This window comes from Rhipicephalus microplus, chromosome 5 (genome assembly GCF_043290135.1).
Source record: "Rhipicephalus microplus isolate Deutch F79 chromosome 5, USDA_Rmic, whole genome shotgun sequence".
Taxonomy (NCBI): domain Eukaryota; kingdom Metazoa; phylum Arthropoda; class Arachnida; order Ixodida; family Ixodidae; genus Rhipicephalus; species Rhipicephalus microplus.
The window spans coordinates 91,512,388-91,535,267 of NC_134704.1; the positions used below are offsets into that span (position 1 = coordinate 91,512,388).

Below are 22,880 nucleotides of genomic sequence, written 5' to 3' on the forward strand. Positions count from 1 at the left end.
TCTCTGAAGCCTTCTTTCGAGATACGAAACGAAAAAAAAAAAAAAGAGACGCCTGCGCATAACGTTCCGGCGAAATTTGAAGTGGTTAAACATTGCTATTCCGACTCATCTAGATAACACAATCGGTAGGTAACAAAATTGTCAACAGCTGGCACCATCACAACATCGTATGCCTCTTTTGACGTGAGAACAAAAAGAAACGGTCAACACGAAAAACAAAAAACAAAAAACGCTCGCATTTTCCCACGGGAGGAACTCGAGTGAATCCGTCGCGGAGTGGTAGGGGACGCCGATGTTGGGTTGTGCCCCATTACTGGTTGAAGGTACTGTTGCATCCATCGCATCTATTCGAGTCAAGCAAAGCGTCAAGTCAAGCAAAAGCCAAGTAAAGACACCCTTGACTAAATTCCAAACTCACGGTCCAGTGCCTAGATATACGGGGTGGCCAGTGAACGGTTGCGCAGTGCGAGCAGTCGGTTTTTTAACGGCAGACACTGCCGACAAGCTGGTCGGATGCCACTACTAGCGGAAAGAATTTCGCAGAACTATAGCAACCGGGGAATCAACCGTCCCCTCGTTGCCTAGTCCGGACTCCAGGCCACCAGGGCCTAATGGGGAATGAAGCTGCGAACATCCATGGCGGCCCGAGCATTCGTTCAACGGGCGTCCCGCTTAGATCCCGAGTACCTGCAACCCAAAGGCGGATATTTGCCGACATTCAAAGATATTACGACGTATTACAGGGATATAACCACCACCTGCAACAAAGCTGGGAAAGGCTAATGAACGAATCTTGCGGAGACTTTTCACTAATACTTTATTGTGCCCGGCAATCAAACAACATTTCGATTCCTCCTGTGGGCAGGTGGCTGGCAACTACCCAATCTAGTGGGCTTGCCAGCTCAACTCAGCTCTTCCCCCCAAACTTAACCCAACCCAAGAGGAGTGGGAGGCGACTCTGACCTCGGGCCCAAAGGGCCCTGGTCCAGAGGGCTAGGCTAGCGAGTGTCACAAATGGGGTCCTGGAATAAAGACTCTACCCACTATGAAGCCTCTGTAGGCTGCACCTCTTGTTTTTTCAATATTTTCCCTCTCTCTATCGGACTTGCGAGGCCACAGAGGGAGAGGGGAGCGACAGGTAGCACGAGACGCGAGCTTGTGCAGTGGGGGTGTGGACGGCGCCACGGACGCCGGATCCGGACGTGAAATGCTCCGCATTTAAAACAGGAATACATCACTAGACTGTGTCACTTGTGCCGACCGGTAAGATTAACGTGTGGCCGGAATTATATGAGAAATTAAGGTGACTTACTAGAACCGAACTTTCATAGACAGTAAACTGCTGGGTGAATTCATCCACTGCAATAATCTATATAAAGTCGTCCCGTAGTATAACGCTTTAAAGAGAGTATAAGCTTTTGCACACGGATGTCAATCACTCGTGCCTCAACTTATACTACGAGACAGCCAAGTGAATACAACAGTCACGTCAAGGATAGCATGGGGGATCGTTGCGTTTAACGGTAGTGTGAGAATCAATGACGACAAGAAATGTATTTCGTTCAGCTTATTACGAGGCCACTTGTCAGTCGATTCAAACGCGTGACGCTCAGAATCAGCAGCCAAGGAGGCAAATTTATTCCGCATGCATTATTCAGCCGGGTGGGAATGATGGACAAGTTATAACACCACCGTTACCAACGTTCAAAAGACGCCGCTAATCGTTTCGCGTGCCTTTTCGAGCATGAACAGCTTTACGGGCGTTTTCGCACAAGCTGAAATGCCTTACAATGTTGAGAGGGCGACGGCGGCGGACTGCACACCGTGTATAGGCCTTGCATGTACATTTTTTCGTTGAAAACAAGCTCGCTGCGAAGCGTTGCACTCGTAAGAAAAGGGCGACAGCTAAACGCGCGCTTCGCTGTGTGAACATATAGACGAGCGCTCATAGGCCCATGCATATGGACAGTCCACGCCACCACTCCAGAGACCAGTGTATCTGGGAAAAGTTCCCGAGCAATTCGTTATTGTATCCGGGATAACTAACTGCACAGTAAGTGTTGTTTACGCGTTTTAGAGCAGGGTATATTTGTTGAAGCAGCGGAAATATTTAGCTTTTTCTTTTGTCTCGTGGTCAAACATTTGACGTTTACTGCATTTGCTCACACACAAAAAAAAGTTGGGGACCTTTCAGGAGGAGTGGAGGGCAAGAACTACTGCAAATGCAATTTTTTCAATTTTTTAAGGTACAAAGCACTACGTACATGTGCTTCCACCAAGTGGCGAGTTCTTATGCGCTGCAGAAAGCATTTGAAAATGGCCCCAAACGCGCCTGATCCCTTGAGTGCACCACGGCAGTTAGACCATTAAATGGCGTTTTCTCCGCGAAAACTACTCGCCAAAAAAGGCGCATTTTCTCTGTAACCACTGAAGCTGTCAAATGCAGATTATTGTAACTTCTTTTTGAAGCGAAATTATGTTGTTGCCACCAGAACTATATCTTTTACGAGAGATTTACGTTGAGAAAAAGGCCTAAAATTCTTAAGAAAAAGGCCTAAAATGATCGAAACGACATTTGTATTTTTAACTGACGAACTGTCACGCCTACCATTACTATTGTGGTTCAGAAGGATACCCTATAGGCACATGTATAACCAGAAGAGATTTCATCATTTTACGTGCAAAATCTTTCACACAAATGTTTCATCAGAAATAAAAAGGGGCTTTGTATTTTCTTGCCAAATTCCCAAAACATAGTAAAATCTCCATTGTAAATTTTGTAAAGTTTGCGTTAAAAATAAGAGAGCGTTATGATGTACGACGCCATCAATTTGTACATTATACGGAGCATGCCGGCGACGACGAAGTTGCTAGTCGAAAGTCCATAAAAATAATAAGGCACCAACATGACCGATGGCGTAACTCGATTCCCTGAAATAGACCGCTAAGCGTCGGATATCACACTTACACGAGCAACCGAAAATTGCGATAGGCAGACATGATACAGACAGAACTTTAATGAGACAAACAACCTGTCGAATATCGTTGAATGTATTTGTAAAGAAAGATGGGAACGCAATGTGGGCACGAGAGGGAAAGCTCACGCACAGTGTGCAGAAAGGAATGTTAGCCTAGCGTGGACACGTTTTTATTTCAGAGTTATCGAACATTTGTTCTGTCCCATTCTACCGGCGAAGACACTTTTGTTCGACAACACCCAACCAATTTTACTAATGAAGCTTTCCGCTAATTATATTACAGCAGACAATGCTACTTACAAGAAGTATATAGAGTCTGCAAATATGCAAGGCATACCGACTTGGAACCGATTCCGAGGATAATATAGCGGCTTCGCGATACACGTCACCAGAACTACTGGAGCAAGAATGGACTGTTCCGCGATTGCTTACGCCACCTACTGATAGCCAGCCGATTAGGCGTAGAGGTAATTCTCACTTTCCTAATATGAAGTAAAATATCCGCAAACGAGACTTGAAGAACTTATGAAACATTCGACAGAGCATCTCCGCATGCCCAGGGCGCGGTAAAAAGGCTAGCCCTATAAAGCAAGCACATCATATAGTCCACAGGTGACTATAAATATCGCCACGTAAAGCGTCACTTCCGAAAGTCATGTTGGAAAATAAGTGAATGAAACGTCATCGCGCTTCGACGTATATCACGCGATCTTCACGCGTTTGAAAAATTAGCACCGCTGCAACCACGGGTCAAGTGAAAAAGCCGTGCGGGGCCCAAGAGCGTGATTTCGTGACGCGTCGCATCAATGCGTGGCACTTGGCGGACTTTCAACAAGCCGACAAACGCGCCGAGAGTACGGAAGACCGAATTAAGTATGCCGCATTTTCCGGCGCGTAACAGGCGCCACGTTTACGCAGAACGATTGGGCGGAACGCTTGTTCCGAATTTTCTTTTGGCCTTTGGTTATATATGGACATTCTTCGCCTCATGACTGTGCAGTACTTTGCATACACAACGCCCTTATTGAGATAAGCTCGACCGGTCATCGATGCGTCATCCCGTTAAAACAAACTTAGAGCGAGAAAGAGCTTAATGAAACGGAAGGATCTTTAAAGAAGGCAATGTTGCCATTACAGCAGCTGACAGCCATTACAAGGTGATACGAGAAAACACTAGCCGACACTTAGCTAACACTGCTGGTAGTGAGCCAGTAAAAAAAAACGGTACTTCAATTAGGTCATGTATTCATTTTCAGTACACGACATGGGCATAACCAGTTACAAAAATTAGATATAGGGAGCTGCCCAACGCTGGATGGTGGTCCTACGACTGCGACATACAAAGTGTAAAGAGGAGATTGTGAGCCTCTATAACTAATTCTTATGTTCATGGAAGCTATAAATTTATTGACGTCGGCTCGTTGGCCTACGCTCTCTTTTTGCTAAACTCACTATGCCTTACTCCACAGAGGCGAAGTCACGACAGCGTGAACTTTCAAACCTGTTAAACTGCTTTGAAACTCGCGCGGTAACCCTCTACAGGACGGCAAGAGACGACATACGAGCACAACAGACGCAGAGTTGCGGCGCCGTGACAAGCCAATTAAACTGCGCTAAAACATCCGCGGAAGGAAAACGGAAAGTTTCTTAGAAACATCTAGACAGCCTCGTTTCGTCGCATGAGCGCAACACGAGCAGGTGCTATATGAGCTTGGTGCATACGGGATAAGTCATTAACGTCCGCCGTTTTTTTTCCTCCCTTCTCCACCCAACCCTCTCCCCCTATAGCACGTGACGCGCACGCTCGTGAACACACACACACACACACACACACACACACACACACACGCACCCACGCACCCACCCACCCACCCACCCACCCACCCACCCACCCACCCCCACACACACACACACACACACACACACACACACACACACACACACACACACACACACACACACACACACACACACACACACACACACACACACACACACACACACACACACACACCGTGAAATTTGTGACGGGGTGAGTGCCAAGTTGGCTACGCCGCACTGTACACAGTCGTACGGACGTCGCTAACGGAAAGTCACGTATTCGTCGGGGCTCGCACGACGACCCGCAGCGCGAAAGGAAAAGCTCGTAACAATGAAATATAAATGAATAAGAACATTCCACGTAGCGTGCAGCGCCATCCTTTCCGCTGGTACGCGTATCCACACAGGAGATTATATACGCTCAAACAAAAATAAACTAAAAAAACCGTATAGGCTTCGGTACACGCCGCAGAAGGAAGATACCACTCGGGAAATGGGTCGGCCGAAAGTGGACAGCATCACGGAAGAATATTCCGCGGAGAAAGAAAGGGAGTAAAGGGCGCGAAGAGCAAGCGCGTCGGCTGTGTACTGCACTTCCGTTAAACTATCGGCCTGAAATGAAACCAGAACCGCGGTGAACATTCGCAGTGTTGTATATAGTGCGCGCCGTCCAGTTAGCATGGGCAGACACACATACACACTGCTGCCGAAGCGATGCGCACGCCTGTCAGTGAGTGGTACTCACACGAAAGCATAGTGAATGCTTGCCACTGCTCGGGTTTAATTCACGCCGACAGGAAAGAATATACTTTCTTGAAGCCTAATTTCCATCTGTCTCATTGAGATGCAGTAGGACAACGGAAGTCATCAAGGGTTACGTTTACAACCATGCAACAGCGTTCGTTGCATAGTTGATCGTGATTGATGCAACTGCTTCTTGATCATGGCTTCATGATCAGCGTTACAAAGCTGCTTGATTGATCTGCTTGATCAACTATAATCCAACAGCGTTGCATAGCTTAAACAGAGTTGCGCGTCCTGTGGTGGCCTTTCCTGGTTGTCAATCATAAAGGAAAGAGAAAGAAAGAAAGGAGTATTACGTCTGGCAGCCAGCCGTGGTAAGCCAGGTCGTTTTGAAGGCAGCAGTGTCGGCCCAACACGTGACCTTCTGCGTCAAGACCACGCGAGCAACGAGATTTGCGGAGACTTCGGGTTGTAGCATGCGGCAGCTTTTATTAATGGAAGCGCGCTTGTTCGGCGCATACCAGCCGGCTCACGAAGGAGGTTAAAAAAGTTTCACCATCTCCAGCTAAAGGGAACCGTGCGTAGATGCGAAGCAGCAGGCGTTAACGCTTACACTGTTGACGCTGGCGCTCATCGCGGCCTTGCGTAGGAGTGAAACCTGGGGAGGCGCAAAACACGCAGTGATGGACCGGTTTTCCTACTAGAACACGACAATCACTGCTAATTGGCAATGAGAGAGAAGACTCCGATTGGCCGCAGGGGTCGACACACAGTCCGCTTTTAGTTAACGCGCACGCTGCAAATTTTTCTTGTTGAACAACGCACATGTAAAATCTCCCACCAGATCTACCTTGTAGGTAAAGATCCAGTGTCTATGTGTAAGGGTTGGCCAGTCAACGGTTGTGCAGCACGAGCAGTCGTTTTTGTCAAACAAAACTCGCCATTCTCTAGCACACGCTGCCTGTGTCGGCATTGCGAGGCGAGAGAGGGTAAGCGTACGAGAGGAGAGAAAGAGAGACGCGCATGCGTAGTGGAGCGCAGACGCCACCGGATGAAGCTCGTTCATAAAACGCTTCGCATCGAGGAACCCTATATTCGCATCTAAAACATGACATCACCGGTAGTGCAGAAACCTACAGCGCGCTGTAACGTTTTGATCACCGACGCGACGCGGTGGGCTTCAATCACGTGACGTAATGCCCCTTCTTTCTCTTCCCTGTCTTCATGTTACATATATGCTCGCACGAGCCGAGCCTCCGTGTGAGGCATCGCGACCGGCTGCAAATAAAATACCACAAACCGAAAACTACGACACGCTAGGCGATTCGGAACACAATAACCATAGCTGCAGAACGGAGATTGTTTTTTAAGGCACGAAATAGGGTTCATTACTCAGCCTAAAAAAACAAGAAAAAGGAATAACATCCCAGGCCACAAAACCTAGAACTATTTCTTGGCTGCGAACGCGTTCAGTGTGAGAAGCCCTCCCAGCCTCTTCAGCGTTGCACCCGATGTGTGAAAGTAAGCATGGGCGAACGGAAAACATCCACGCGTGGTGCGTTGTCTCGCGCACAGAAATACCAAGTAATGTGAACGGGAGAGCAACCACCACAGCGGCTCAGTTGTTGGAGCATCGAACACGTAAGCCGTAGGCCGTGTAGCCTGTTCCGTATCGGCGGCAAGGTAGTTTTTTTTTGCCTACGTCAATTCCCTTCCGTTTACGCCATAACTACAACACTACAGTTGAAGACTACGAATGATACGCGCTATATATATTCCTCGGCTTCACAATTTGTTCATTAAAGTACGGTTTGTCTCTAAGAAAGACAAGGATACCTTGGTCCATTCCCACTCTGTTAGTTCATTTCACAAAAGTTGCAACTTTGCTAAAGAACGAAGCACTGAACATGGTAAGCCACGACAACGACTGCGGTCACGCAAAGGCGGGTGTATACGTGTAAAGCACAACGGAGACACGACAAGTCAATCAACACTGCTGCCATTCAAAGCTGACCCCACCTCAACAATTATCCAAATCGATCCGAACTTATTGACCTCACGTACCTTGCGACGAAAACCTCAGACGTCCGAAGGGGGTAATCCCGAGACGTAACCACCGGCTAAACCACAGTTCCTTGATCGTGCACCCGGGATGCAATAGAGTAGCCGCTTCGCAGCGTGTGTACCGTATTATCTACGATCTGTAAGTTCACGTATACCACCCACCGTTGTTATCGATTACAAACGGAGTGTAATGAATAACGAGCGTGCACTTTTCGATATGCGAATTCAGATGGCCGAGCACTCGAGGGCGGCAACGCGCACAGTGGTCCGAAGGTGACCGACTCAATCGCGCGCCGGCGGCGGAGGTAAAGATAAGAGCGTTTCAGAAAGAGGTGCTATCAGTACACTTACCCTCCAAAAACGTCCTTCCCTGCAGCCGTGTGACGCACCTTATCAAGGCAATACAGAGAGCTGCCCCCTGCGATACCCCGCTTATCTATTTTTCTTTTACGTCAAGCCACGATAGATAATCATGTCCCGTTGTTGGTCGCGTACAAGCACGTTACGATAGCATACAAATTACAAGACTTCGATACTTGCGCGGGCAGAAAACGCCCGGTCGATTCATATACCGTACGTGCTGCATTACCAACAGGGCACTCGACAGGGTTTCATCATGTTAAGGAAAGCTTAGATTTCCGCCAGAACACAATCAAAAGCACTTTACGCGATAAGATTCCACCGCGACTCGAAAGACACATAAGTATATAGATACGACTCCTAAAGCAAGCTGCTTTTGAACAAGGGTTTCTCGAGAACTGACGAACGGATGTCACCAAGCCGGAATGCAACGCATTATAAGTTGCATTAGCCTTCGGTTAGTCGAGTGAAGACTTGAAATGGGAATACCAAAGCTGGAACAATTAGCAAGCACTAGCTCTCCATCCTAAGTGATTATGTATCGCTGACTTTCAACGAGTGTTCCTCTTAATGACACGTTAGAACAGGCCAGGGTGAGCAAGCTTTTACATATGCGAATGCAAATAAGAAGAAAAGAAAAATGGCGGCAGTCTTCGACTTGAGGGGCCGAGATTATATGTCTCAGGTAATGGAAAGTTTGAGTAAACCGCCTTTGGCCGGTGTGTTTGCGAACCGTAAGGTACACAGTGCAACCAGCGGACCTTGCACTTTTTCTTTGAGGAAGTGGGAGTCGCCATGTAAAATCAACACCGTTTATAACAGGCTACAAAGAGCGCGTGGCCAGCGGGGGGAAGGGAGATGAGTCAGAAGTCCCCACAGCGCTCCTGTGTGTGCACAGGCCCTGCGCCGTGCTCCCTACCAGGTTGCAGAAATTAGGTGCCTTTTCTCGTCTTCTAACCACTAACAACACCACCACCACCAAGTCTGTCGCGACGTTTGCACAGCGAGATGCAAAGAGAACTATTGCTTCACGTTGCACAACGTTCGCTATACATCACAGCACCAGCGTCTAAAAAACGCTGTCAGGCTTTTCAGCAAACAGGTATGCCCGAAGATGTTAAAAAAAAAAAAAGATTGAATGAGTACCCAGAACTAAAATTCCCTTTTGGTGTTTTTGCGCAGCTGAAAGCTAGAAGAGATATACGTAGGCATATATGAGAGAACTGGTGTTGACAGGCATCTTAAAGTCTGCGCTTAACAAACACTTGCCCACTCGGCCTAAACTAAGTTGGCAACCGATTATCCGTCTGCGGTGCTGAAAGCTTCAGGTGCTAGAATGTCGTCAACGCGTCAATCAGATGGCCAACTTCTAATTCATGTCCCACACAGCGACCCACACACTGACCTAATAGGAACGAGGGTGCTGCATGCGAATCGGTGGGGGGGGGGGGGGGGGGGGTGTAAAAGAGCTTCATGCACTGGCATACAGGGAGGGGGGGGAGGGAACTGCAACGAATCGTCGCCTCCACCTAAGGGGAACCTGACGGACGCCTGTGACTAAAACAAACACAGTATCTTTTGATGACATTTTTTTTACAAACCGGTGTATCGCGCGCAAACGGATTGCATGTTACTCAAGTTCAGATGTGACCTTACCACAACGAACTGCAATACTTGCATGTGGCGGGCAATGAAGACCCGGACAAGCTATCAGGTGAGAGAAAAAACACCACCAACAGCTCTTTTCCCAGAGCTAGCAGCCTATAGCAAGTCCATTTGCAGCTTGCTAAGGAAGTTATGCCGAAAGACAGTTTGGTGACGGTGTCGTCCTTACCGCTGTCACGACGCGTCTCGATATCTGATCGCCGAGCTTCGCAACGGACTCTGCATCTAACTTTCCATCATGTATTCAAAAAATAACCAGCCTCTGTTCCAAAATATTATACGGGAAGATGCTGACGGGAGGCTATCTATTCAAGTAATACACACTGTTCCCTTTTGTTTGCTGAAACTTTTGTGCTATAACAAGGTAGAGTTGTGATTGTATTATTTTTTTACATTGTATGGCTCTTTCTCTGGATTACAATTCTTAGTGTTCTTCACTAGTTCATATAGACTCACTTTGTATACATCCTCTTTGTACACTGTTCTTGATACCCTACACTTCATATTCATTTCTACTTTTCCCCTCCTAGTCTGGGCACTTCATGTCCTGAGTATTGTTAAAATAATAAATAAATAAATAGAAAATATCCGGCCCACGACAACAGCACCCAACAGCTTGAAATCTCCGTCATCTCCATTCTTGAAATCGATTCCCTCTAACAGAGGCACTCTTTGGTAGCGCTATATACGTGTAACAGCGGCCCTCAGCTACGCGTACAAACCTCAATATCAGCCCTGCGCGAGTCGCCGCCCTTCTATACACAGCGTTCGACTACAACAGACAAAAGGAGATAATTTCAGCGAACGCAGTGCAACGCCACAGTAGATTACTTCGAGCACCGACTTGGCAGCTCTGAACGAGACCCGCAGAAAGATGACACTCGCAAGTCTCGAGAACACTTCAAAAGATAAGCCTCCTCGACTCACGAAGTGCTTGCGCAACGGTCGCCCCCGACAATCAGATTGGCCAATAAAAGCTCTGGATATTTCTTGCAGATTGTAAATTGATCAAGTGCATACGAAAAGAAGTCAATACGCCAACGCTAGGTCGATCCAAGTTCACATCACCTGTTCACCAGGCCCGTAGCCAGGAATTTTTTTTTTTCGAGAAGGAGGAGGAGGAGAGGGGGGGGGGCTTGTTATAGCATTTAAAAAACACTTATTTTTCTAATTTTTTTCTCTGTAAAATACCCCCTTCCGTTTGAATTTCGGGGAGGGGGAGGGACTGGGGCACCTTTCTAGGTTATACGGACCTGCTGTCCAGAATTGTACATGCTCTTATAGCTCGCATCAAAGGTTGCCGAAAGAAGAAGCGCTCAGGAAGTCTTTCATCGTAGACCTTTCCCGTTGCTTTCCCAGAATCAGGACGTTCGTTCCATCTCCCACCTCTCTTCACCCCACTCCGTCGAGGCCTTTCTTTTTCCTAAACATTATTTTATTCTTTTCAATACATTTAAATGCTTCTTTGTTATTAAGGTTGACATTGAGACCGTTCCCTGCGTTTTTGTATTTTCCAAAAAGGGCAACACCATTTGCCCGGCAAGTAACGTATGGACAGGGCGCTCACTGAACAGACACCCTTCGTTACGCACTGAAAATACGAGGACGAAGCGGATACGAATAATTACTAAAAAAAACATAAATACAAGTAGAAACTATGTAGTGGTATAGGCGCCACCTGCGTTGCGGCAGTGACATCTACGCGTTGGCGCTTCAGCCCAAATGCCGCATTGTTTCGGGCAAGCAAAAAAAAAAACAAGTAAATTGCTATGCAGTCCCTCCCCCCACTTTTTTTTTTTTTACTGGACAATGGGACACACAAAAACTGTGCGCCATGGGTGCGCCTACCTTTATGATCCCATGAACACTGAAAAAAAAAGCACCAGAAAGCAAACAAATTCCAAGAAACTCACAGGTTCATTTTATTTGCCTAAGACGGCAAAGGCAATCCCATCTGCTGCTTTAGTAATAATTATCATCAAAGAATCATCAGTACCATGAAACTACCACCGTTATACATAAAACTACCACCGATTGTGATAGTGATGAATTATGGCACTATGGATGATTGAAAAGATCATGGTCATCTTCATCGAAGATGACGATAACGACGAGTTTGGAAGCGTGTATGAATGGGATTCATAAGAAAGATATTCGATGATCTCTCGGAGGCGGCGGTCACTTTTGTCGTTTGATGAGGTATGCAAGGCATTCTTTTTAATAACTGTATCTTAAAGGCCACCATGAGACCCAAAGACTTCTTAGTGTATATGGGGAGTGAGTTAAAACCCTTACAGTACAGCCTTGCACTGTATTGTGGCGTCTTTTTTTTACTATTAACTGTAATAGTAATACTACTTTGTTCTGAGTGGCATAAGACTCAGTAGTGGGTGTCTTTCCTAACACTAAGTACTAGTCATTCGTGACTCATTTTAAAGTGTTTAAAACCAACTCCACACTTTCGTTTCGTCGTTGTCTGTGGCATTTTAATCGTATCCATCAAGTCAACGCCCCCATTGAAGAAAGCTAGAAATGTAAAAAAAAAAACAACTGCATACTTTTAACACGCATCGCATATACTCGTGTAAGGCGATTGGCTTTCATTTTTACAGATACTATGAAATGAAGGCGACGTTCACGTATCTCTCGAGAGGTTCACGCGAGACATGCACATAAGAACCCACGCACACTCACTTACTCACTCACCAGGTGAGAAGCGCCAAGACGATCGCGGTTGCCGAGGGTCCGCTAGTATCAAGCAGCCTAGGCAGTATCCACGTAACCTGGGCACACGCATGGCTGCTTCAGCGACGTGCCGCTGAGGTTCAGCAGAGAGCCGGAGGCCCGATGACGCCTGCGAAGAAGAGGACAGGATGTTCACACTCCAGGGTGATGAAGAAAGAACAAATAATAAAAACGCCGACACAGCAACGAAAACAGAGGAGCGTGCATAGTGTTTACACGCAACGCACACAAACAACACGAACTGCAGCCAAGACGCCACAACTATACACGACAGATGGCTGGCACCACAGAGGCACTGCAGATGACAAGGTGAATGTATGCATACCAACGAGCCATTCGGGCAGTCATGATATAGGAGTGCCCCGGGAGAAGCACGGATACACTGGTTGTCCAACCCGAATGCTCTGAACACATTCGGCTGATCCTAGCTCCGATAATCATGCACCCTCGGACCACTCGGAGGCGCTTTAAGCTAAGCTTTTGAAATCACTGAAAAATAAAATAAAATGAAATAAAATAATATGTATCTTCATTCTATTTATCCTGCAAGTTCCCGTGAAACGCCAATTCATTTATTCAAGAGGAAATTAGCAGCAAGAAAGCTTTTTTTTGCTTTTATAGCTGGAATCAGAGTGAAATAAAACTCATCTAGAAAATGCAGCGTGAAGACATAGGGAAAAAAATGCGGTAGAGACGAAGAGCACTCTACTCATTTTTTTAAATTGCTTGTGTCTTCCCGCAGCCTTTTCTAAATTAGGACTATAAAGTAACTAGCCCAAACCGCAGTACTTCTCAAAATGGAACTTCCGCGCAACCAACGGACTCTGTACACGATCATTTACACTCAGTCAAACCCACAACTTTTTGCTCATCATTACGATACTCGGCCACTAGGCAACAGCGACGGTGACAAAACGAAAAACCGCTGGAACACAAACGTCACAGCGGTCACTGCCCACCTTTTCTTTGCATGCTCGAAGAAAATAAAGGTCTCCATGATCGTTCGCCATTGGTGATCTCTGAGGCCCGCGGCACTTTTCGCCTTCAAGAAAGTGGGGGCGAATGATGGAGAGAACGCGAGTTTTGGAAGAGGAGGAGAGAGGGGCAATTCAGGAAACACGTTCGCGCATTTCCTGTCGTCGTCTGGTCATCCATAATGCATCCGTCGACCACCGACGAACCTGAGCTACGCTGCGTGGCAGGGAAAAAAAATAGCGCGACGTCCATCACAGTGCATGCATACATCAACTGCGCCCCAAGCAGACCGACCCCTTTGGCTCAGTTCTACCGACTTTGTATATTCGTTTTTCTTAGCTCGTTCGATATCCATTCGGTGAGCGCGAACACAAAACGCGCCCGACGTGGCTCCACCATGGACTCGCTTGCCCCCGTCAAATGTGCTTTTGCAGGAACCCCATCGACTGACAGCTGGATATGCGATCGAATGAGATTCGGGCCAGATTGTGCTGCGCGAACCGTGTAGGTGTTCCTACTATATTCGTCCCGTAAGGCAATGTTCTCTACTCCCCCTTTCTTTCTGAACACACACAACACAGAAAACACACACAAAACACACACACCCTACCCGGTCGGTTTCGAGATTACTTCCAAAAATCGAACGAACGTCGTGAATTCAATGGCTGCTTTTACAAATCCAAATTTTCGCTTTAAGTTTATAGGTTATGTTGATAGCCGAAATGTTCCAAATTTATTCTACAACCTCTTTTTAGATTACGCGTGAGCATCGTTTATCACTTCGAGTAAACTGTGGTCTACAATTACGTTATTGCACGCAGCTTATTATTCGCCTATATTAACATTATCTAAAACTATACCTTTGCGACTACGGCTGATACTCGCTAATACTAGCCTTAAGGTAATAATGGGTTTTCGGACGTCAAACCTTAACGATTATTATGAATACTAGCTACTATGAAACACTAGAGCCATTGCGACTAGACACACCAGTTAAATTCGGTTAGAAACCGTAATTATACACCATTGCGGAAATTGCGCGGAAGAGAAGGTAAAGGCTTTTTTTTTTTAATTGCACGTCATGCACTTTGTTGCATACATACGTTTGACCAGGCTCATTTCCGCTGGCGTCTTTTCCATGACGGAATTGACGTTAGTCAACGCTTCACAGAAATTAAACTGAAACCTTCCAATAAAGCTTCGCTTACAAACCTAATTTAACAAATTCGTTGTGTCCGCCATTAGTTCTTTATCTTTTATTTAGTTTACTTTTCAGATAATCACGGCGTTGAAATTATCAGACCTGATCTCACCTAAGGAGGTTTGCCGTCTTTCACTCTAGGCCCAGGCTTTTCGCCTTCCGCGATGAGCAAGAGCTACAGCCCCAGAAACTAGTGTAAAACACAAAATTGTACATAAAGACACGGTCAATGTCCGGTATCAAGACGTGGTACACACAGCATCCAGCGCATGAAACGAAAAACTCTTCTCACTAAGATTAGACGGCCTTGTAGCATACATGTGAACGTTAATCGCGCAACACGCCATTCCAGTTCCCATGCGACTAAGACAAGGTTCTCGGGTTTCAAGAGGCTAAAAAAGCATTGATTGATTTGTGGCGTTTAACGTCCCAAAACCACCATATGATTATGAGAGACGCCAGGTTAAGAAAGCAAATTTTCCAGCTATATATTCGTAGCACCCCCCGTGTAAGACGCTGGCGGAGGGCGAAATATATATATACCCCATATTGCCTCTTGCGCATTACGCAAAGAACGTTCCAAGTCCCGTAATTAATTTCAATACTTCCAGGTGTATCCCGCGCTATTTTTACGGAACTATATGGAATTATATAATCAATCCAACATCTTTTTTTAAGAGGTATATGTAATACGACGGAAGTTATTGTCGAGCCAAGCGTTTATTAAGGAAAGAAGACGCTGTGCAAAGCTTTAGAGTAATGCTAGCGCAAGCGAGAAAGTGTTCACACGGCGAAGTGCAACAGAGCACGTCAATCAGAAACTGAAGAATTTAAATGTCAGGGTCACCGTTGGGCGTGCAAGGGACACCGAAAATAATCAATTAAACACCCTTAATACCGACACTTCTAGCTTAAGTTCATATCATCCATGCGAAGTAATACACAACTAGATATTTTTGTACAAAGCCATTTCCAACGAAGGCCACAAATGAATCAATCGAGCCTCGCAGGTAGGGAAAATACACCACCGAAAGAAACGGGTAGGCGACACCGGCACATATTCATATTGATATGCAGAGCAGGAGTCCTGAAAACCTTACACAATATGAAATCGTTCCTCCATGCCTCGCTAAGTCTAAAGAACATGCAAGCGCCGGGCTGCACAACGATGTCATCGCATTAAACGTAATGGATGAACGAATACGAGAGCGCCCGAGTTAGAAAAATAAAGAAAAAGAAGCAGGACAAAATGAATCAGTGCCTCGCGTGCGGGCTAACGTATCTGGCGAGCTGTGGAGCATTACAAATAAAACAGAAAAGACTGGGAGTACGCTCTGCGCTTTATACACGCAAGAGTGTCCTTCCCCGTTCGCGACGGACGAAAACCATGCGTGCATGCGTTTTTCAATGCAGACACATTGCTATTCAAAAAATACACACACACATACACACACACACACACAGCACCGGGTAAAAGCTAACGGAATTGCGTGATGACTCCGCATTTATTATTGCACGCGCGTCTACAGTTCAGAAATGCTGACGCCAGTCCCAGTCGCAAATACGTAGAAAGGGCTATAACGTACTATCATATCGGTTATATACGCGGCGTGCTGAACGACAGTTGAGGAGGATATATTCCTAGAACAAGGCAATAAGCCTCCAAAGCTTGGTGGGCGTCGCCAACTACATGCGGGTAGAAATAAATGCGATGACTCTCTAGAAAGTGGGCGGGGTGGCGTAAAACTTGCTGGGAATTTCCTTGAGAAAACTGCACTTATTGTGTGCAGTATATGGTGTATATATCGGGTTAGAGCAAGACACGGCAGTGCAGATGCATTCCTTTATTACGCTGTTATGGACACAGCTACAGATATAGCCGAAAGTATCTGAGATAGGCGAATAGTAGCCAATGCTGCTATTATGCGAGCGCATACGGTAGGCTTCTCAAAATGTCAATCTTTTGATATAAATTGCTACTGTGCTCCAAGTTTAATGCGATGCTTGTTCTATTCCTTGCGGGACTATGCACCAGTTTATGTTGTACAGAAATTAATTTCTGGAGCGAGCCTATACTTCGCACAGAGCGTAATGGTACGCAAGTGTGATCAGTACTCAACCGTGAAGCACTGAACACAGGAGCTGGGCGACATATCGGTTAATTACCACGAGCTCAAGAAAATAAGTCTACTGACGTCAGTGCTCTTCAAATTAGCGAACAACGCGCGCTGTATTACTTTAATCTCGGCTACAAGGAAGAAAAAAGCTGCACGGCAACGTTTCATTTCAGGTAAAGCAAAAACAGCAATATTGCGTTTTCCGGTCCACATGCAACGCACTAAGGCTTTATTAGGACGTAGAAATCAAAGCATGCCAGCGAGAAAGTAGAAGGGTGACAGCGTTTGCTGACATGTTTGCTGGAATTTACCGTATCTAGTGGAATGTAACGGTTTTTTTCCTTAGGGCCCTTTTATTTTCCAGATTTTTGCTATTTAGAAGTCCACACTGGCCTTATAATCAGATACCGATATAACTAATATTTTTTTCTTTCTCAACACAGTGTAAAGTCGGACTTCGTATTGCAATAGTGGTAGCGTTACAATCGAGTAAATACGGTACATTTGAAGCATAGATATAGGTAACGAACACAACGTATTTTTTATTTTTTTTTGCACGGAAATCACAGTATACCCTGCTAAGTAAAATCGGTGACGGCTCACTGTCTCTGACCACAGTTCTAGTAACAAATTTTCTGCGACTGACTGAATGCATGAGCCCAATACTTGGACTCTTTTCTAGATTTTCTGTTGCTATGTTGTCAGTTCGATTGATTGATATGTGGGGTTTATCGTCCCAAAACCACCATATGATTATGAGACACGCTGTAGTGGAGGGCTCCGGAAATTTCGACCACCTGGGGTTCTTTAACGTGCACCCAAATCTGGGCACACGGGCCTACAACGTTTCCGCCTCCATCGCAAATGCAGCCGCCACAGCCGGGATTGTTGTCAGTTCGAAAAGACATCACTGTTAATTTTAAAACACACACACACATATTATATATATATATATATATATATATATATATATATATATATATATATATATATATATATATATATATATATATATATATATATATATTGTGATGAGCGAGACAGAGACAAGAGACAACACCCGATCCTGGGCCAGCTGTTCTTATTCTGACTTCGTTCTTTCTTCTTTGCTCTAGCTACCCGCGCGCCGAAGCGCCAGCGTCTTTCTTGGTCATGACACACACACACACATATATATATATATATATACATATATATACATATATATATATATATACATATATATATATATATATATGTATGTATGTATTTTAATAGCATGCAAAATGCTATAGAAGTTGCGTGCATAAAACTATAAAAATGCAACAGCACACAACTCTAAGATTAGGCGAGGTGAGTGCCGAAAGAGTTCACTCGGACGATTTTCGTTTATGAAACCGGAACACGTCGGTCAAAAGGTCATGCGCTAAAAAAAAAATCCGCGGTGTACGAATTCGAAGTGTCCCGCCCTTGAAAAACCAACGAACACGCTAGTACATACACGTACACGTGCGCACGCACGCACAACTGCACCGAACAACGGCAAACAGTGCTCGGAGAACTGCGGTGCTGCATGTTGCTATATACAGTCGGCTACAGCAAATCTGACGAGCTAATTGAACGCGAATTTCAGCTTTCTTAACATAACCCACGACACTGATTATACCCAACTGATGGTTAAATGTAGCAAGAGTTAGATTATAGATATTCAAACGGTACGAGTCTAGAAGCTATATATATACGTGAACGAAGGCCTCGCGTGGTCACTTGTGATTTTTCGTACATCCAGCATCGCGTGAGTTGTCGATGCGTACGTGCAGTATGCTGAGACAGCGCAAGCGCCAATGCAACCATCCGGGACTGCGTGCCTCTCGTAATAAATCCGACGAGCGCCCCAGGCGTGACGACCGAGACGAGAGGTTATATTCCAAGGGCAGGACAGCGAGAAATCGCGATGATCGTAAAATAAAATAAAAAGTAAATATCGTACTCAGACAGCCACGCGTAGACAGTTCGCGCACTTTATGCAATTCTAGATGCGAGCAAGAACACTGAGTTTGCCAGGGCGCAATAAGGCGTGCATAGGAAAAGAAAAAAAAAACGTATCTAAGTAAGAAGATATATGCGGGAAAGGGTACGAACAGGCCCGTCAGTCACGGATATATGCAGAGCAGCAGCACTCCTGCCGACTTCCTCGAAAACTGTCCCGAATCACGGGCGGGCTGCCTGCCAGTCATGCGTGGCACATACGCGCGCATCGGTGCGTGACAATTTTTGATGTCTTTAGCTACGTTCGCAAAAAGAAAAAAAAAGAAACGTTCATTTGGGTATACGTAACTGCACTTTTTTCGTGCGTACATGTTTCGTTTCCGCCCTTTATTTTTTGCTTCTGCCACGCGCAAACAAGTAAAAAGAAACGGCATGCAAATGCTAAACGCACCGGAACGGTATGCCAAGGGTGTATGCATGAGGAAGGATATAAGACGCGTGCCCAGAAAATAAAACTAGGTACTGCGACAATGAGTCGGGCCAAAAAGACTGCTTGTTTAGCGAATGCATATGCTATACGTTGTAAGCCCGTTTCACAACGTGCAGGTTCTTTTTGTATAGTGAGTGTCTGAGACGTCACCTCAGACAATTTAGACAGCGCGAAGGCGTTTGCAAACAACATCTACAGCATGCACTGAAAACGCGTACGAAACACTGACAGAAACCGAAAATAAGGATGCACTATTGTACAAGTGTTTTGAGCTCGTTTTCAGCGTGTGCAGTAAATGTTTGCAAACGCCTCCGCACTATCCGAGGCGACGTCTCAGTCACACACAATACAAAAAAAACCTGCACCTTGCGAAAAGGGCCGACAACAGCCTGTGCATTCACGTATGTGTAAACAAGCAGTCTTTTCTGTACGATTCCAGACGCTGAAAATAATCATGCTGTATAGTTCATGGTTATTTTCGAGTATACTCTACCAGCTATAAATAAATAAATAAATAAATAAATAAATAAACAGGGCGATGTTTGCACTAAGCCACGCAAGATTTAAAACAGCGAAACTGCACATATTCCGAAGAATGATGTGGCTGCTTCCGAGTTATTTCTATACAAGTCATCGCTGGGTTATGCATATACACTAAAAAAATATCGAGTAAAAAGAGTGTCTTTTTGTCCCACAACAATAATCGTCATCAGGCTTGCGTGCGCTTCCTTTCTTGAAAACTCGGCGCTGGCCACTTTCGTATCGAGAATGCAGTGTAACCCTGATATTGGGCATGTCAATCGTAACCGCAGTGTACCGGGCGCGGGGCGATAGCGCAAGGATGGAACACAAAATAGATGATTATTGTTGTGGGACAAAAAGACACCCTTTTTACTCGCTTTTTTTTTTAGAGTGTAGTCAGTTTCTAAGCTGCTTCCAGGTGGTTGATTTAGTTTTAGCTAGGATGCTTGTATAGGTTGCTTCTTGCTCGGAGAGGGTCGAGTTAAACCACACATTCCCAGACCCGACACTATAGTCCGAACTCCAGAGAAAGAAACTTCCGCTGAAACTGAGCGTTCGCACCTCTCATATAGGTATGATGGGCCCGTCAACATAGGCGTATACCTTCCATCACACCGGGGGTATTTTGGCCACCCTTTCCCGTTCGATTTTGGCTTTCCCGTTCGATAGCATCATCTCGATTTATGTACAGTATATTGGATGTTTGCCTCGCCGCCATCGTTTTGTTTGCCGGGCTATCTGTTGCCTTCATTTTAAGCGGGCCAATGGTAGGATACACCCAATTCCTGTGGCACCTATATATATACCCGTTCATGACGACCAAAGCTTTCTGATAGGTAAAAAAATTGCAAAATTAACCGTTATAACGGGTCCTAGTAGAAAGCGAAAAAACACAGTATAGCCGATGCTCAGCCACTGGCCTTTTCCAGACAGGGACTGTTGGGAAATAGGGGGAGAGGTTTAAATACAGCGCGGCACATAAAAAAGCCTACAAGATATTCATACGCGCTGCCAAACATACAACTGCAGTATCAGCTTCGCTATTTTAAGCCTGGGAAGAGCAATTTTTTGTATCTATGATTATATTCGCAGCTTCATGACTAAATCCCTGGTCCCGGGCACACTTGCTCTAAGTATACGCGCGTGGGTGAACATGCAATGCAGCTATAGGTTACTGCGGGATGTAATAAAGAAAGAAAAAAAGGGCCCATACACGCGTCAGTGATCATGCAACGCAATTAGGTTAGTCCTATAGATGCTGCAAGGAAAACGGAAAGGAAATAGAAGCCAGCCGCGAAATTAAGCATCGCATGGCTTTGAAATGTATGACAGCGCCACCGCCGACTTACCCGCACCCAGCCATTCACGACTTTGTTATCTGAGAGGGCTGCCTTACACAATCTTTCGGCTCCTCTCACGAATATGGTTAAGAGTCAGCAATGCTGCGCGCGGCGAGAGAGCTGGGAGTACCATCCGAACTCTTTATCACTGCCGCCGGCACGCACCCAGCGAGTGCGTCGAAACCGAGTGACGTCAGCGCGTTTCAGGGGAACAGTTGGCGAATCATTTCCGCTTCGTACCACGGGTTCCTGTCATCAGAGAGAGTTCAACGAATTTCACAGGCGAGGCCACATGTCCAATATTGAATTTAATTTAAAGCAGCACGTGCAAGACCGACTGATTATTTTTTAACTCGAGCCAACTTGAGCGACGTAGGATAAAAACTCTACAAAATATATTTGTATAAAGCCTATAACACCATATGAAGCGCCTATAAGCTTCATGCTAGATCTATATATGCTTGATAAGAGGAATCTACAACGCTTCAAGGGTCACAGTGCGAGTACTTATAGCTGCTTATGTCACGCAATTTTGATTTGCACTTGTGTCACCAGTGCAAATCAAATCACCAGTGCTACGTATCTATAAAACCTAATTGCACGCACAATTCGCAATAACACCTGGATCCTATGGAATCATTTGTTGCGCAGATAGCCACGTTTTCAAAGCATTCAGTGCAGGGGAGTTCGATTATTTTATTATAGCATGTGCTTTCTTGTGCCGAAATATGTATTCAATTCTAATTGCGAAATAACCATAACTACACATTCAAAGCCAGAACCCCGAGCGATGGAATCCCAACAAGTCATCATTCTACCCAAGGTAACCCGCGAAACCGCGCAGGCACACTGTCCAAGGTACCGTGACCACGAATATTAATCAAATGCAGTTTCCTGGGCACCATTCTGAAATTAGAGGGGGGAAAGGCTCTCAAACAAACGATATATATTTGTTGCTAAAACGGGTTCCGTACGAAAGGTAATGATGAGTAACAAACCTTAAATTTATAATGTTATCTCAAGTGGTATGCACTTAATCAGAAAATAACCAACACACCCATCGCCGAACAAACCATGACGTGATTGAAGTTTTCGTTCCTCCAACTAAATGTGCGCAATGAAGCCTTTTAATTCAATACACTTGTCATCCCTCGGCACGGTGAGTGTACATTTGAAGGCGTGATGGCCCAATTTCGAGGCACTCCAAAAGAAACATTTTTCGTTCCCATGCTGTGCACTATATCCACAATGTCCAAGCACCGGAGATAGAGTATACACAAATGAAATATTTTACTTTGGTATAAAAGAAGGTTCCGTCGCCTCGAATGTGCAAGCCAACCCCACGGCCCCACCGCAATGAAGGCTATTGCCACAGGTCAACAAAGCTGACTGGGCTCGGCGGAATTGTGTCCGGCATTGAGCATAAATCTCGGACGTCGCTGTCTCTGCATGGTCGACAACTCGCTCGTCACTGTGTGTGAAGCACGTGTCAATGACAGCAAACTGACAGCTGTAGCTAGCATGTCGCGAGTTGCTGTCTTCTCGTGCACGTGACGTCACGATTAGTGTTGATACGTCACTGTGAAACCACCCAGTCGATACCGACACTGAAACTGCTGTTTAAAGGTAGCGTCATTAACATATTCAATGCCTTCCCAAGCTGTGCAATACTCTTTTTTGGTATTCTTGACACCCGTGTTTCTACATAGCGCAAGCAAACGAGAATATTTAGAGTTCATGTTAGTACTCCTTTACGGTGGGTCACTATCAACCTTCGAGAAAGAGAGAGAGAGAGAAACGCTTATGTCGAACCTGTCTTCCAAGCGATGTCCGGTATATCACCCTATAAGGTGGGAGTCCAGCCACCCTCTGGCTTCGACTGCCCTCTTA

The 22,880-nt window shown here is 45.6% G+C and overlaps 1 protein-coding gene across 1 annotated transcript in view; it reads right to left on the reverse strand.

Moving 5' to 3' along the window:
* LOC142817856 (beta-1,4-N-acetylgalactosaminyltransferase bre-4-like) overlaps window positions 1-22,880 on the reverse strand; it is a 157,126-nt gene that overhangs the window by 46,709 nt on the left and 87,537 nt on the right. Inside the window, exon 2 of the mRNA XM_075895741.1 lies at window positions 12,339-12,486. The gene's annotated coding sequence lies outside the window, so the exon portion shown is untranslated. The remainder of the gene's footprint in view (window positions 1-12,338; window positions 12,487-22,880) is intronic.